The sequence below is a fragment of the Sabethes cyaneus genome, chromosome 3, assembly GCF_943734655.1.
Source record: "Sabethes cyaneus chromosome 3, idSabCyanKW18_F2, whole genome shotgun sequence".
NCBI classification, from domain to species: Eukaryota; Metazoa; Arthropoda; class Insecta; order Diptera; family Culicidae; genus Sabethes; species Sabethes cyaneus.
Genome location: NC_071355.1, coordinates 229531936 through 229550102, shown reverse-complemented (window position 1 = coordinate 229550102; position 18167 = coordinate 229531936). Strand labels below are relative to the sequence as shown.

At 38.7% G+C, this 18167-nt stretch overlaps 1 protein-coding gene across 3 annotated transcripts in view; it reads right to left on the bottom strand.

The window, feature by feature from the left end:
• The window catches only part of LOC128744183 (uncharacterized), a 67834-nt gene extending 55869 nt beyond the window's left edge, over nucleotides 1-11965 (bottom strand). For all 3 annotated transcript variants that reach the window (XM_053841007.1, XM_053841006.1, XM_053841008.1), the window contains exon 1: nucleotides 10544-11965. The gene's annotated coding sequence lies outside the window, so the exon portion shown is untranslated. The remainder of the gene's footprint in view (nucleotides 1-10543) is intronic.
• Between the last annotated feature and the right edge of the window lie 6202 nt (nucleotides 11966-18167).

Below are 18167 nucleotides of genomic sequence, written 5' to 3'. Positions count from 1 at the left end.
AGATAGCTTCAAACCGAAACCTATAAAATAAAAAAGTTTTTAACTTCTATCGGATCATAACCATCAGGTACTTATGATGTTATCGACTAGATCTTGTTTTTATAAAAATCCGTAAAAGAATTGTGAGATAATTCAAACAAATTTTACGTATACTAAGATGAGAATCCATTTGAAGTAGGACCAAAAATGTACACATTAATGTATCAGTTATTTATTTTCTAGGTGCTGCAATTCTTGCACAAGATGAGTACCTGATTAAAACCTGAGACTGGGATTGTGAAATGAAATAAAGTATGTAAATATGACAATAATACCACGTATTAATTAATTTTTTTCGTCTTGGTCCTAACAATATTAGCAGAACGTACCATTTCTGAACACGGAAATCAGTGGTTTTATTAACAAAAAATAGGATCAGCACTGTAAATGACTCATTCGTTTCAACTGTATCTCCCTTTAACTACCGGTTGATCCTTCACAAGTAGGTACGTAGCACATACTCTATTCGTAAGTGAATTTTAACGATCACTCTTTAATGATTGCGCTGATAATTTTATTTTACTATGTCTATTTCCACAAATCGGCCGTCATGTTTTGTTCGTCCAGCATTGATTAGGAAGCAGCCGGGCCGGGAGCAGGTGAGGTTGATTTCGTAGTTATGACGGGGGTTTTCGTCCGACTCTTCTTCCCAAAAGCCTGAAACCAGAGGGTGGCTGGGGCGCAAAGGTGAATCAATCCGACCGTCGGCGTACCTACACACCATTATTGCTTTATAAATGCCAAATTATTCTGACAATTGACTTCGATGGATGGGGAAACTGTATTGCAGTGTCAAATTGGTACCGGACTTTGTGATGAATATGTAATTACTGCCAAACTCGTTATCCGCGCTACGGCGGGTTTTTCATGTTTGTCTGCACATACTCTGGAGAGAGAGAGCGCAGGAGGTGTTGGGGAACGAATGCTAATGATGCGTGCATGGCCAGCGAATCGGACGTTCTACATGGTCGTAGAAGTCGTACATAGGCACGTGGTTGTCAATCACTGGAATCCGGAATCTAACGGTCTAATCGTCTTAGTCGAAGAAACGATTGGGGTTCAATCACACACAAGTAGCATCTCCTCCGTGCTATGATAGATTCCACAATTTCAACATATCTTTTGATACTAATTTTAGCATCGAATATGGCAAATTATGCAACAATGTCTGTCGATTTCCATATTTTATATACGTGGTTTATATACTGTGGATTCGTTTTGTTTAACAGCGGCAACGCTACAAGCACTTTAATTCTTTCCGACTCCGTTGGTGGACACTGACGCAGTGACCACTACACATAGCCGGAAGCTCACTTACGCATCCACAGTACGCGCATACAGCAAAGCATATTGATCTGTGCCGCGGCGCGCCGGTCGGCCGGTCACTTGGTGGTAGTGCAAATAAACGGATTGCGCGAACAGTGGCGCGTAGTGCGCGGGTTGTTATTTAATTAAGTGATTAATCAATTACTTTGGCCGCCGAACGGGCAAACCGAGACAGCGCGAACGATTTCGAGCTTTTTTGTCGTCGAGTTTCGTGAACGATGTGCATGCAATCAGTTCATTGTTTGGCTATCCGGTCTGGCGGTCGTAATTTACATAAATAAACACACGAACTCCCGTCTGATAAAGACTAATAAATTTAAATTCTCATTTAATCATGAATGACTCGCATATCTTCGAATAAGTTTGCCGGTTGTAGGCATGCTATTACTCAATGAGTTGAGGGTCAATTACGTATAAAAGGGCCTCATTCGACGACGATGACAACCACAACAACAGCCACGGCAACAAAATCAACAACGACAGAGTGAGATAGTAATTGCAATTTAGCTCAATGCTCTAAGACGCCACGTTCACTAGCTGACTAAGCGGACTGGTGCTTTTAGGTTGACATTCCACTAAATTGTACATTCGTAAATCATTTCCGACAGTTTCTACGAGTCCCGGTTATGCAACGAATGGGCATGGGCAGACGTGTACAATCCATATACATGGGCAGTGAGTGTTACTCTTTAGCCTGCCTGCCTGCTTGCCTGCCTGCCGCTAAGCCAGCTGGGCAGGCAATCGGACAGACCGGGCAGGTAGAACGCAGTAATTTGCCCTTATCGTCATCCCATGCTCATTCGGAAAGTGATTGTTTAATGGGAAAAATCTGGTTTGCACATGTTTACAGCACGTTTTACACATTGCGATCTACCTCGTTGCTGTTGGAGAGCGATAGAACACTGCGGGCCGGCCGCCCCGCCACAGCCATAGCCACAGCGAAAAGCGATCGTGGAAAACTTAGTTAACTAAAGGGAATCGAGTATTTTTCCGCCCTGAACTGCTTATTATTTTATATTATTACAGCCATTATTTGAAACTAGAGGACCGTTAGTCCAGACACAAGGGATAGTTTACTCAATATATATTTCCCTATTGATTTTCTCTGACATTGCTTATTTTTAAAATTCGTAACGCTTAAGCCAAGCATTGTAGAACAGATATTTTCTAATGTGACGGTAAAATTACTCAGCAATCAAGAAAAAATGTTTGCTGGAAAAAGTTTTTCACAAAATTTTCCACGGTAAGAGAAACCTCAAGAAAAGTCGCGCAACTGGTCGTTAAATTAGCATAGCTCCGGAACGAAAAAAAAAAACAACCACAAAACTTTTCCCGCTGAAAAACTAGTATTTGATTAACGAGAAAAAACCTGACGTAGTCCACCTAGCGGCCTGCTGCGAAAACAAATATTTTTAAATTCCTATTGACCGCACACCTTAGGATTTTCTTTTTGCTATTGATATTTGCTGATTGTTTTCGCTAGGATATTGCTATAAAAAACAATCTACAATTGAACAAACTCCGTAACTTGTATGTTTTAATGGGAGTTAGGTGTGAGTTGATCTAGAATCTGCGTTTTACTGTCCAATTATAGGAAGCGTCCGATAATAGGCGAATTAAACAAAGGAAAATCAAGCCAAGGTGCTACATTCTGTTTTCGATCTTCTTGATCTTCTGTTTCGCATACATTTCTTTGCCAGAAATATCCATTTCATTTCATATAAATAAAATACCATGCGTCTTCATACCATTCTACCAACTTAGTTTCTTAAAAAATATAGGTATCGCAAAATCAGAAAATTATTGGATTAAGATTGTATTTGATTTGGATTAATATTGATCGGTTTTGGATTGGATTTAGATTTGGATTTGATTTGGATTAGATTTGAATTAGATTTGGATTGGATTTGCATTGTATTTGGATTGGATTTCGATTGGCTTTGGATTGGATTTAGATTGGATTTGGATTAAATTTAGATTTAGATTTGATTTGGATTGGATTTGAATTAGATTTTGATTAGATTTGCATTGGACTTGGATTGGATATGCATTGGATTTGGATTGGATTGGATTTGGATTGGCTTTGCATTGGATTTAGATTGGATTGGCTTTGGATTGGATTTAGATTGGATTGGATTTGGATTGCATTTGCATTGGATTTGGATTGGATTTGGATTGGATTTAGATTGGATTTGGATTGGATTTAGATTGTAATGGATTGGATTGGATTTGGATTCGATTGGATTGGAATTGCATTAGATTGGATTTGGATTGGATCTGGATTGAATTTGGATTGCATTTGGATTGGATTGGATTGGATTGGATTTAGTTGGATTTCGATTGTATTTGGATTGGATTTGGATTGTATTTAGATTGGAGTTGGATTGGATTGCATTAGAACAACAACTTTTTAATTTTAATTTTGTAGATTAAAATCTAATTACTCCACTCTACGTTAATTAAAAATAGTTTGGTCACAATCTTGTGATCTGAAGAGGTCATAAAACAGAGATCTCTTTACATACGTGGTATCATTTTTTCCATTTACAATACCTTCTTATTTTTCTTGAGACAAAATGACATTGCAGTGAATTTTATATATCCCTTCAACAGTTATCAATCTCTATCAACAAATGATGTTTACAACTAGCCTGAATGAGTATGTTTCGAGGTTATGAAGCTGTTATGAGAACCTGAAGCATTGAGCAATTAACAATACGTGGAACTTAATGTTGCAAATGTACTGAATCCAATTTTATGATCACTAACTTCGTAAAACCGGTTGAAAGTTTCTCGATGTGATGATAACAAACGTCGTTTATGTTTTCGCCGACGCTTACGCAGACCCTTTTGTGTGCCTAACTTTTTTTTTATTCAAAGTGCAATAAATAACATTCTATGATTATAAACTTGGAAAGTCCCAAATTATTGATGCCTGAGTTGACAGATTACCCATTATTTTGACCTGCACCTGCCTGACCTGGCGTTAGGTAGCGCATCGCTTATTTAACCCAGTACGCTAGCTTCAATTGCAACATTCCAGTCTTGATCTCAAACAGTGTCAGTACGTTTTTTCACAAGCCATCTCTAATAGAGCGATGGGTTGCAACAACAGCCGTGAGAGTGTACCATCTAGTATCAACAGATCATCTAGAAGTGATTCAATGGACAGTTGCCAATCGGCACTTGCAAATCAGGAACTGCTTAACCAAGTATCGTATAGTTATCCAGAGCAGTACCCCTTAAAATCTTCACCACGATCTGGGCATCGAAAGAAACAGTTGAATAATTCGGCCGTTAATAACTCTCCAGACAGTACAAACAATGCAATTAAACTTGTCGAAGTGGATTTTATGATGGAACGTAGATTGCTGCGAAGGAACCAGAACGTACCGATTGGGCGTACTTCTAGCCCTAGCAGAAGCTGGTGTGCGCATTGTGACCATGCACATGCCAGACCGTGCTGTATGTATGTTGGTGATCGTAAAGATGACATCAGTGGATATGCCATGTGGAAGAAACATTTGGACAGTGCGTTTATTCGGCCAGGACATTTTGCTGGGATTCCTGAAGCAGTTGCCGGTGGTTGGACTCCGAATTGGTTTCCAATGCATACTTTAAAGCGGAAACAGGACATTGATCGAAAGATTGTCGAACAAGAGAGGGTTCCGTTGGTGCCTATTAAAACTTTCAGTTTGCCAATTTTCACGTTTTCACGTAGAAACTATCTGATGTTGGAGAGGCCAATGAGGAAATTGACTCCGTATGAACGGTTCGTCATCAACAAGCGGAAGATGTTGAATGCTGTTGATGAACCATTGAACGAGAAGATCCATCCATCGACGTGTGGGATGAATATTTGCCGGGATCGGTTTGTTTGCCGATAGAAAGTTGTCGAGCAGAGATTGATGAAAATCGGCATGGGTAAGATTGCCGGGAACTCTATGTTAGATTTTGATGAGTAGGTCATTTTAATTTATTATATGTATTGATTATATGTTAACTGTTACTGAAGATTGTATGAAATGGAAATATATAAAACAAAAACAATAGAATTTAAACTGTTTTAAATTGAATTGAAAGAACAAAAAAAATAATCTCTTATCATTGTAGGTGACAACCAAAGGGAATTAAGATTCAAATAAGGTACCCCGGGGCAAGTGGGAATACGGGGTAGGTGGAACGGAGCTCATAACTCGTTTCATCCTCATTTTCTCCAACTGATGCTTTCTAGAAATGAAAGGTACCACTCCAACGCATACCATAAAATCATAGATTATTTATAATAGGCATTCCAAGCAACAAAATTGAACTTTAAATTTGAGCGTCATTTTTAATTTGTGTTGTGTTGTGTCGCTTTCGTAAAAGTACATGTTTTTTCGACTGTATGTAAACATAAATAGTGTATTAACAAGTTACACACGATAACTAGTTCTATAATTTGACAAACGGCATTAAATATATGGTTCAAAATGAAGGCGGTACTTAAGAGCGCCCGGGGCAAGTGGGACCTATTAAAAATAAAGCGTTTCAGAACAAAACTTCCTTTCTTAATACATTCTTTTGATGTACTATCGAAAATTTTCAGTTCAATTACAAAATATTTATATCGGTAAAGCTTTAAAATAAAACCGAAAAGAACTAAACCAAGAGGGCCCAAAAAATTCGCACGGCTTATGTGGGAGAAAACAGTCTGGTCACATTCTGGCGATGCATAAACACTAATTGAGTTTGGGAAGAAGAGAGGACATTAATTTAAATTTTGGACGTAACAAGGAGGGCTTCAATTCAAATTTTGGACATATAAAAAGAGGACGTTAATTCGGATTTTTGACGTAAAACGAAAAGACGTTATTTCGAATTACCAGACATTAACTCGTGGTATTTGACGAAGTCGTCAATTCAAATTTCGGACGTACACAGAGAGGAAATTAAATCAAATTTTTGGTGTGAAATCACGTTTTTGTCCATTTTGGACGTAAAAAGAGAGGTGACTTCAAATTTCGGACGTCAAAAGAGAGGGAATTAAACACACTTTGGACGTGAAAAGAGACGACGGTAACTCAAATTTTGGACGTAAAAAAGGGGCACGGTAATTCAAATTGTGCTTGGAAGTGAAAAGAAAACACGTTATTTCGAATTTCCTGACATTACCGTTGGACATTAATTCAATTTTTGGACGTAAAAAGAAATCCCATTAAATGAATGGATGTAAAAAGAGATTCTAATGTATTTGACAGCAAGAGTAGTATTTATCCTAATTCCACGACGTGCAAATTTGCGAACCATTTCGATGTTTTAACCACTAAATCAACCAAAATGACCAAGTCAACCAAAATCAAAACCCGTGACTTCAAGATATCAAACTTTGTTTTCACTTTGATCTAAAACTTTGCTCGGGTAGGGTTTTTGCGATCTTCCCTGGATAGAAAAAAGCGACATGACACCTCATAAGCGAACCGCTGGAAAGTAAAGCGATGAAAGTTCAGTTTCTGAGGAGTTCAGATGCATAAAAATCCGGATAAAAGAGGAACTTGTCAGTGTATCAGGAAACACACAAAAAAGTTTACATAAACCAAAAAAAAAAATAGGAACATTGGCATCTGTGGTCATGAACCAAGTTAACCTTCCGTTACTCGTGCTGTTGTATTTTGTACAACACTTGTAGATTTTTGGATGCCATTTTATTTCAAAGTAACAGATTGATGTCAAACCAAAATGTATTCTTCAATAAACTTATTATGAACAAAATGACATAATTATTCAATACATTAATGCTTTAAACTGTTCAGCAAAGTTATTCAGCAATTGATGGTCATTCCGCAGATGTGCAAAAGTTAATAATTTCGTGATTTCACGGCGCTAGTGTATTGGCTAGTTTTCTGAGTGTGTTCTATCTACGGAATCTGTTCATTTGTAAGATCCTGTTTTCAGAAAATGTTTTAGTGGACCAAAAATGCTAGGTTGGTGAACGGAAGTATCCAATTTTCACACTATGTGTCATCATTGTGCAAAAAACTTTATAAACATCCTGCCCAAGTAAATCAAAACACCACATCAGCTCTACTTTCTAACCACAGATGCCCTACTTTCTGCCAACAGCAGAAATGTTATTATGTTATACTTTATGTGATGAGATGTTTTATGTGAAAAATATCTAAGAAAACATGATAACTGCTAGAAAAAAATTTAATCAATAGAATGCTACATCATTTAGGAACGATAAAAGGATCTTTCCGAATGCAGCAACCTGTATATGGCCGCAATTGTAAGATGTACAATTTACAGCGGATTTTGGCGCGGCCTGGTGGCAAACTTATAAAATTGTATCCCCCAAACGAAAGGTCTTAACCTACTGATTAACTTTGCTGAAGACAGTAACTTTCTATATAGCAAGGATTCCGAGATAAAGAGTGTTGTACAAAATACAACGCGCGAGCATCCGTGTTACAAAAGTTGGCGCGAGTAACGGAAGGTTAAGACTTATGATAAGCAAACTGGTCAGATTTTGTGCAGTAAAATCATGTACGGGTAAACAGTGTTGATTTTCTTCTTTTATTCCAAGGAAATGGCAACTGAAATGCATCGAGTGCTCGAACAGGTTTGCGGAGATGCTGCTCTAAGTAAAACAAAGTGCCTATAAGTGCCACTGATCTTTCGCGTGAAGCAAAGCCCAAAAAAATCATAGACGCAGAACGTTAAAAGAATGTTAAACGACGTTAACAACTACTCTAGCGGCAAAAATGAAACGGATTTTTTTATAGCATCATAATAAAAATGGATTCGTTACAGCAATCCAAAGAAAAGACGCTATTAGAGTTGTCCGACTTTGTTCCTCTTATTTAAAATGATCTGTTGAGCACACAAAACTGCCACAGTACAAGCAGGGGCACAACCAAGTGATTCCACAGCATGACAATGGTCGGCCTCACGTTGCCAAATGCATTAAAACCTACTTGAAAACACCCAAATAAAAGTCCTACTCCATCCGTCGTATCTCTTAGATATTGCGCCGTCTTTTCAATGAGATACGGTTTGACTGAGCAGTTCCACTTATATGAAGATATGAAAAAATGGTTTGATTCAGGGATAGCCTCAAAAGACGTGACGGTATTCTATCTCTTTCAGAAAGATGAAAAAGTTAGCGATCTGAATAATTTATTTGTAACCATTTTCTCTCATTTTTCAATAAAGCTTTATGTTTATAAAAAAAAGAGCGAGAACTTTGTGCGCACCCTAAACGAAAAGGTGACTATTTTGTTTATTTTTGTCATTTAGTAGGTCATTTAGAACAGATCTGTAAGGACAAAACCTTTCGATTCCCAATCAATCAGAGTGCAAATAATTAAAATTCACTGGGGGCTGGTTGAATATTTAACATTTAAACCCTTTCATTTTTCTAGCGTATTTCACATTTTAGAGCAACGTGCAACGTAATGCGGAGAGACTCAATTCTACGCTAAAATACGTTCCGGTGTTTTCAATTACCGTCACCGACGCAGCAAGCATACCAGAATCTAAGCCAAACCCAGGGTAAACAGCAACTCGCAAACGCCTGCGCCTGTGTCCGGCATAGCTGCGTACTGCTAGCTGCACATTGCAAATGACAATTTTCTTCCCATGACAGGCAGAGGAGGCAAGCTAATCTCAGCGAACCCTGGCTCCTAATTAAACCCAATCATGGAAAGCCGCTGGCAATCATTTTCGCTCCAACAACGCAACGTTCCGGGGACTCACCACATTACGAATCGGCGCGAAGGAGTGTATGTGCGTGTGTCATTTGAGGAATAAGTAAGGTGAATTTTTAGGTCATATATTCCATAATATTATGACAATTTCTAGCTGAATAAGCGCTGATGTTGATTCTTGTACTGCCACAAATACTGCCACTTACTCTAGCAAACCCTACTGGTGAGGTTAGTTTGGTCTTTTTCCCTGAATGTGAATACTATGCACCCAAAATTAAAGGTAGATTTCAATCGACCGTCACGAAGTTAGCCACATCGAATGCTACATTGCTTGGTGGTACGCCAATTAGCGTATTCCAGCGTTAACTTCAAAACTACGTTTTCGTAGACAAAAACCCTAACCAGTAAAAAATGGGGGTGAGCTTTTTTGCGGTGTAAACGACACACCGTAGACGACAACTCGACAACAGCGAGTAACGATGACGCCGATGACCGTGTCATCAAATTTGATTACGACCTTTTAAAGTGCGGGCAAACCTGTGAGATGCTGTTCGCTGCCTTTGGCTGCTGTGCTGGAGCCGCTCGTACATAAACCATCTCTCAGCGAGCGACCTTTGCGGCGGGCACAGCGCACAAGGGTGGCGACACAGTGACGCAAGGGGTTCTCCGATCGTCGCCAGGTTGCGGCAAGTATCGAGCAACGCTGAATGCTGCGAAGCTTTTAATTATAAACGTTTTACTTCGTACCTACCTAGGATGTTAGTAGGTAAGACTAGCTACATGACGAGGTGTTATTCAATGCCAGCGCAGCCTATGTTTCGCTTTTCTTTTTTTTCACCAACTGAAGTTACAGGCGGTATTACCAAAACAATTTAGAAGTCATTTAAGGTTTTTTTTTTCTAGCAAATTATCACGGTAATTGTTTCTGGAGGGCAGTCTCGAATAGTGTGCTTGGCCGCTTAAGCGATGAAATGGATGTGACTTTTAATGAACGTAGCTGAGTAGAGGTTGTGCTAAGTGAACATTGTTGTTTGAGATGATTAAGACTTATAGTTATAGTTGCGAATGAATTTACAAAAGTATCCTCAGGAGTTGTTGCTAGTGAGTTTGTCGAGAGCTCAAGCATGATGAGAGTAAAATTTAAAAAAAATATTAACTGTTCTTCACAATTAACGGGAAAATATAAAACAGAATGTAACACTAATGTAGATGTCCACCACATTTATGATTCAAAACGATTTTAGAAAACAAACATATATTTTCATGGTAACAACTTCAGTAATATCCGTTTAAATTTGGGATGGATATGCTTCCCCACTGAGTAGGCAAATGTCGACGATGATGGGCCCGAACGTCGCTCATACCAAGCGCAGGGAACATGTTAATTCCATTATGAGCATTCACAAGCCAACCGATTCGCTAGTTGTCCGTGCACCGGCGGAGGCTATTAAATTAAATCATTACAATTAGTACCCCTTCGTTAGGCTCACCTTGAATTCCAGCAGAAAAAAGTCTCTACATCAACGTTCCCGCCGCCGCGTAGCTTCTCGTGCACAAGTGTTTAACAATTTCCTTTTTTTGCCTCGGTGATGTGTTTTGTTACTGTTCTTGTGTACCGTCGGTTCTGTGCTTAGTTGTCACTTAAACTCGTGTATTTTGATAGCGCTGTGACAGTTGCGACAGACTTGAATGGCACATCAACCAACAACAATGTAAAACCAGAAGCACACAGCTAGGCGCACAACGACAGTGAAAGCTCTATTTTTCCTCAGTACCTCGTTTTTCCGAGCCCTATTTACAAAACACCCGTATAAGAGGCCCCCAACGGGCAACCAGTCACGGCAACACAACAGCAGAAAAAAACCAAATAGCTCAACTGTAACTGCGGCGACGTTTCAGGGCAAAAAATATGACAAAACAGACACAGTCAATATTTAAATTTATTTTCTTTTTCGATTAGCACCAACAGGGCCAAAGCAGTGCACTGACACATCAGGTTTAACACTTATTTAATTTGATAACGAAACTGCGGTTTGTTTCGAATTGAAAACCGTTTTCTACTAGTTATTTAAACTTTCCGTAAAATCACTCACTGAACCGAAGCTACCATATGGTCGGTAAAAAATCATTAATCAGCAGGAGATTTTGACCAAATTCTACACTCCTCTCACGACCCAGAAATACCGACACCGGTAAAAGTGAAAATGTTTCACTTCAGAACTATAGCACGGTGCACTTTTCGCGGAAACTGTTGATCGTTGCCACTGACATGCACTAGCAAAACTGTATCCGTAACTTTTCCAACACGTACTGTGAAGAAAAGCACAAGAAGTTTGGTGACGTAGCCCGTAGAGTGTGTTTCCGCGTGAGGCTTCTGTCCACTAGAATCTCAAGCCCGTCGAGCACTCTCTTGAAAGGGGACGAAAAGCTGCTGCTGCTGCTGCTATACACACATAAACAGGAAGTGGGGTGGTGGTAAAAAGTGCGCGCCACCCAACCCGTCGGTCGGTCGGCTAGGGAGAGAGACGGTGCACGGTGTGCAAAGCAGGAGAGAACTTCGCTCCCCTCAACCAGCCCGGCGTCGCGTCTGCTAGTTCTACAAGTATCACACCACCACGTAGGTACACAGTATACTAGGCGAACTTCACCTCAATAATAACAAACCATCCGAACCCGGAAAAAAGGCACACTACTCGCTGCTGTCGCCGTTTTATCAATTTTCCACACACGAAACCTTTCGATTCTGTGCTGTTACGAAATGGCAAAAGCACAAATTGTTAACACGTAGCAGGGCACAATTGGAGATAACAAACAGCAGTGCACAAAAACGCGCTTGCCTGCAAGGTGGTTAACGTACGTACGTCGCGTCCACACGGCCAAACGCGAAACCGACGAAAGGCGTAAAAACACGTCCACTCGCTACAACGCCATAGCTGGAACTTACGGCACACTATTCGGTCGGTTCCTCACATAGCCTACTGTGCTCTACTCTGCTCTGTGTGTGGCGGGTGGCGCTCCGGTAGGCAAAATAATCACCACCCACTCTCAACACTCTCCGGAAACTAAAACGCGAAGCGAAGAGCGAAAGCTTTCACACTCTTTCTCTCTCGTGATCAGTACAAGTGCAATGCACATGAGAGTCACCAACATTTTAATGCATGATGCGGGGTAAAATGTTTTCGACTAGGGTATAACGATTTAAAGGCTATAAAATATGTGAAGTGTAAAAATACTACACATTTTTTAAAGTAGCCCACTGGTGATGATCTGAGGATGGCTAAAATAAAATTTTCTTATTTCGGAACCTCTTACACTTTGTTCGATAATTTAAGCGCGGCTGAAATTTTATTTATACGGACGATAGGAAAAATGCTTTTACGTAACTAGAAACGTAACTAGAAAGAAAACTCCTCATAACATAATATTATTTAATACATGATAAATCCTTTGTTTTATCAACAAACAGATTTCCTAACCTTTCAGAACCTTTTAAAGACACGTTCCGGAACATGTGTATTGCATTTGAGTAATTCTTGTTGAATCGCGGCCACTACTGACACGAGGTCTTAAAATATTGAAACTTTTGTATTTGATTGCACAAAAATAATTAAAAAATAAGTAATACACTTTTAATGCCTCGAAACAGTGGACTCCACGTTCGCCAAAGGGCCCGAAGGTTTCAAAATGAATAGAATTTTTAGCATTCATTAAGATCTATATCGTGTATTATTTCCTAAATTTGCAATGAAACTATCAACAAATGACATGGTTGTGTAAAGAAGATGAACAAGGCTTTCAAAAGACAACATTTTTTTGGGGACTATCTTGGATTTTGCCGCCTTATTGGATTTGATCAGAAAATCTTCTATTTTGTCATAAAGCTTTAATTTGAAACTCGCCATTGAAGAGCCAAGAAAAAATGCTTTATAAAGCATTCATTAGTTTTATCGTTCGGTGGAATCAACCCACTTTAACAATTTTCTGTAGCAATATTTCACATGACCGCAAAACGGGGTAACATTGATCAGGAAGAAGAGAATCAATTATTTATGTGGACTAAGTAACTAAAAAAGTTTTGTTCATAATATTTCTAAATATGATTAGTGTTACTTAATTTGGCTGGTAAACGGCTGGGTAATGCGTACCATCGGTATCTTGCGCACTGGGCATAAAATAGACCCCACAATGCAGTGGTCCATAGCCTTTTACCCAGAAACCCCTACCCATACCTCCTTGTTGTACCAGCCGGGATACGAGCAACCTCGGTGGAGATCGGGTAACCAACCCCGGCGGAAGCCAAGATCGTATGCTGACGAGCTACGTTGGCCCTCCGGCGTTACTGTGGGGTTGGTTACGGGCTTTGCAAACCTGAAATACTAAAAAAATCAAAGCAATGGATTCCGTACGCAATAATAACTCTAATCGGAGATGGAAAAATTATACTGCGCAGGCCTTGTCGTAGGATGTTAGGCCAATTAAGTAAGTAAGTGAGTAAGTAAGTAAGTAAGTAAGTAAGTAAGTTACTTAACTTAGTTCCTTAAAGCTGTATCATGCATTGAAATTTTCGTAACCAGTTCTTATACACATTAATTTCGTATCTAAAAGGTAATTAACACAGGAAAATTGGTAAAACATCGCGGAGTGCAAGCTGAATAAAGTTACTCTAAATGTACCAAATCAAAATTGATGAAACGCTTTAAAGCTACCGTGAATCCTCGTAGTATCCATTTTTAGTCTAGCGAAGATTGCTTTCGCCATCTCAAGGATTGCAGCAATGATATCAGGTCATCTGTAAAGGCTTTGAGTTGAGCACTTTTGCTGAAGATTGTTCCTCTTTCGATGTCCGCTCGCCGGATCACACTTTCAATATCAATGTCGATCGAAACATTTTAGAAGTGGAAATAGTTTCTTAAAATTACGTGTTTGAGGACGTTAAATAGATCAATGACATATTTCAGCAACTAAACACATAGTTGGTGGTGTAATGATTATGTTCTTTGAAAGTTTTTCGACTACAGCAAACACAAAAAACTGCAAAACACCACCTATACGTTGAATACTGTGCTTTTTCTGAAAAGCAGCAGTTCTCTCAGTTCGTCTGAAGTTTTCAATTTGTAACATTCAGTCCATATTGTGACAGTACGAAGTTTGGTGGGTCGCAAAGTTGCGTTTGTTAGCGAATTAGATTTTCAAATGGGTTAGTGGAATTTTACTCCTGTAAAAGAAAAACGCAGAATTCCATGCATTACTTTTAGTCTGCTGTTCTAGCGTGTTCAAAAAATTCGTTATGCAATTAAATCTTGGGGAATTAAGTGGAATTAAACGAATCCTTTTTATTTGCCAGGATTTAAAAATTAACTGCTACAGCCATTACGATCTTCTGCATATACTTTCAACAGCTATTGTGGAGGCAGTAAAGAAGAATATTTTAGGAGAAGAACAACCAAACAGTTCATTAATTAACGTTAAATTAGTTAATTAAAGATATCTATTTACCCGTCTCTCCCCTTAGTTTACACATTTCGTTTCAAAATAGAATCTCTCTCGCATACTCTTTTTCTCTCTGTTTTTGAGCACGCAGTGCTGCTGACGACAACGTGGTGGTTCGTTGTTTATCTGTTTTCTGTTTTGAAATTGTATGCATTATCTTCGGCTTGCTCGCCACATTGACACGTGAGTGAGTTCTATGTAAAGCAAAAGCTTGCACCGAGTCTGCCTGTCCTACTTCACCACCCAAGCCACCCCATTGTACTGGAAAATCTCAACAGAAATAAAAGCTTTCTTCGGTGAGCTTTTGATCGAATAACTGCTGGTTGATGTGTCTGTGCTTTGCTCGTTTCGTGCGTTACAGCCTGAGAGTTACAACGTGTTACGACTCAACTGAGAGCAATCGGTTTTACCGGTGAAAAATTTCATACTGGCTGGGCATACTAGCTTCGAGGTACGATGCTGGTCTAACAAGCCAGTCGTCGTAGGTTCGAATCTCGGCTAGGCGGTGCTTGTTAGATAGAGTCAAGTAGGATCGTTGCACTGGCCCCGTAATTTTCCTGTACTCTAACAGCCGGCTGAGAAGTCTGTTGATAGAGAAGGGTAATGTCTTAAGACGGTATAAACCCAAGGTGTTGTTTGTTTTCACTGGCTTGTTTCATTGTAGGCATAGGTACGTTACTTTAGCCGATAATATTAAAATAACATTAACAACATTTTTACATTGATTATGCTTGGTTGAATTTATAACTGTAATAAGTGTGATGCTTGCTTACGGCGCGGATCCTCGACTTTAGCTATCATATCTAAATTTGATATTCATTACTTATCGCATGTTTATAAAGAATAACTTGTGAATATCTCGATGAGATATGATAAGTCAATATGCTATTTTAATAAGTTAGGTATATTACATTTTTGTGCTATACCAAATGAAATTACGATTCAACTGAATCGATTTTTCAAGTAAATTATCGGTTGACAAAAACTTTAAAAATAATTTGCAATGGCCTTATTTAGATATTGCAATAGCAAAACCAGTTATTATTTAAGTGTTTATAAAACATTTTTAGCTATTATTTTAGCTATTTTACCTCTAATCTCAAGCTCGTCAATATCAAATTCAGATAAATAGTTATTCACCAAAAATATCTGGTTCAGGTATTCTTCAGTAATTTTCTCTTGCTCGGGTCTGTTTCCAGCAGTTTTTCCCAAAAAAGAGCATTTTACCCTACTTTTCTCGACATGAAAAATGTAAAAGTCCATATCTCCAGATTCTATTGGGATGAAATTCATGTCCTTGGGTACGAAAGTAACCGCGTTGGCTTCGTACCACTCCAAAACATCCTTTAAATAGTGGCACGAAGCTAGATCTGGCCACGCTGACAGACGAACAACGTCACGCACAGTACTTTGCAAGTCGTAAGGGCCTGCATAGCAACACTCTGAAATTTCCTTCATTTGGCCAAAACTGCTAAAAAATGCGTACCGTAAACAAGAACCACACCATTAGAATCCCAATAAAAATCTTTTCTTTTGATATCAAAATGTTGTATGTAGCCCAGCGGCATTTGAAGAAATTGAGATAAACGACTTTTTTTGCAAAAAAAAAACCAACTATGCACTGTTTGATGGAGTTCTTTTGCAGATGGCAAGCACCAATAAAACATTAAAATTTTTTGAAATTAAAGAAAAGAAGAAAACTTCTTCGAAAACAGACATTGCTGAAGCCTGCAAGGCGTAGACGAAATACGTAGCTGTCGTCAATAAATATTAGGGTATTGTCGGTGTCGTCGGGCCACTGTTATGGTCGGGCCATCACGATTTTACAGTTTTAGTAAGTCATGATATCTATGATACAACCATTGTAAAACTTCTTACTGTGATAGCTAACTTTTCACAATATTGTGAGTTTCAATCGTGTATTCAAAACACTCGTACTGAATTCAGTGACTAAATCTTACAAAAAAAGTTTTCCAGATGCAATGAACTTTCTTCAAGAAGTAATTCATGAAATGCAATTATCGAGATAAATTTTGAAAATGTATGAAGTGTGTTGTGCTCCACACGAAGACTATAGAAAAATCCCCTCCAGTAAGGTGTTTGGGAAGGCTAAGGTGAAATACTAGAAAAGCGCAATTTGTAAAGGTCGGGTCACTTGATTAGTTATGGTTGGGCCACCATAATTTTAGACGCAGAAGCGCAATAATCGCTTGAGAATGTCAGTCACGTAAAATGTGATGAAACAAAGCAAAATTAATACGATAAAAACCTACATTTTTGTTGTTTTTTTCATTGTAGTTGTACACTTCGGAAAAGGCGATTGTAGTAATATTGATTTTACAAGATCGCCAAAATTTCGCAAAAATGCAATTAAAAATAGGGTATTTGTACCTATATGAGCCGTTGTTCACGGAATTTATTCTTTTCATGTCTCTATATAGTATTTCAATACGTATGTTTTAGATTTTCTGCGGTGGCCCACCTGTACAACATGGCCCAACTGTGACAACATATTTTGTCTTCACGTAAATACCTATAACTTTTTTATTTTTCAAGCAATCAGCTCAAAACTTTCCGGAAATATACCTTATTCTTAGACCTTTGCAACGATGTATTTAGGTTTTTAAAATTCCTTTTGAAACGAAAATTATGGCCGAATTCCAAAACGTGGCCCAACCACGACGACACTCCCCTAATAATAGAATTTAGTTTAGAAAAAGTTTTCTTCTTTTCTTTAATTGCAGGTTTCGTATTCTACTAAGACGCTCTAAAAGCTTCAGTTAAAATTTTGGGAAAATGTTTTATTTTCGTCCGGAATCTTTCCCAAAACCAATTATAGTTGTTCCAAAAGCTCCAAAACCATCCCCAGTTGGACACTAATACCAGTCAGTCCACCTCCAGTGAGATTATCATCAAACTGAATTAATAATATTACAAATTATTCCTTGTTAACGGGTATGAAAATAACGTTGAGCCATCCACTGGCTAAGTTGAAGACTGAAGAATAAACACGTCTTCTCACAGCAAAGAAAGGATTTTTTCTAACTGGAGTCGAGATTTTTCATTCCACACCACCATACAGCCAATGATTCATGGTCAAGAAGCAATTTTTCCTAGCTATAACCGATTTTTTTTATTCGATACAGTACAGTCAATGATTCATACTGACGACAATTGGGCTACTGCAGTCGGCCCATCAGATGACATTATTTCGCAATTTTCACTTATATTAATTTAAGCCCTCCCAAAAATGTTAACCAGATGAGGCCGGTTTCCAATAATATTATGCAATTCAGGAGATATATCTAGCAGTATGATCTACTATTAGATAAGGAAATCCCATATTTGTTCAATCGGTCAAGATAATTGGCAATAGTGCTTTTAATCAGTAAATTGTCTGTATCGTACAAAAAGAGAACGAGCAATTGGTGAGCAGCATGGAGGGAATTGTTTATCAACTCAAAAAACCGACGGGGTCCTCCTGATAACGGGCTAGGGCACTATATAAGCATCGGACGGCAGGTGACAAAGGCTTAGTCGTGCGTCGTAAATCTACGTGACAATTTGGATTTTTTGTGTTTGTGCTTTTTGAGTGGTGCAATTCGGCAGCCTGGAGAGTAATCC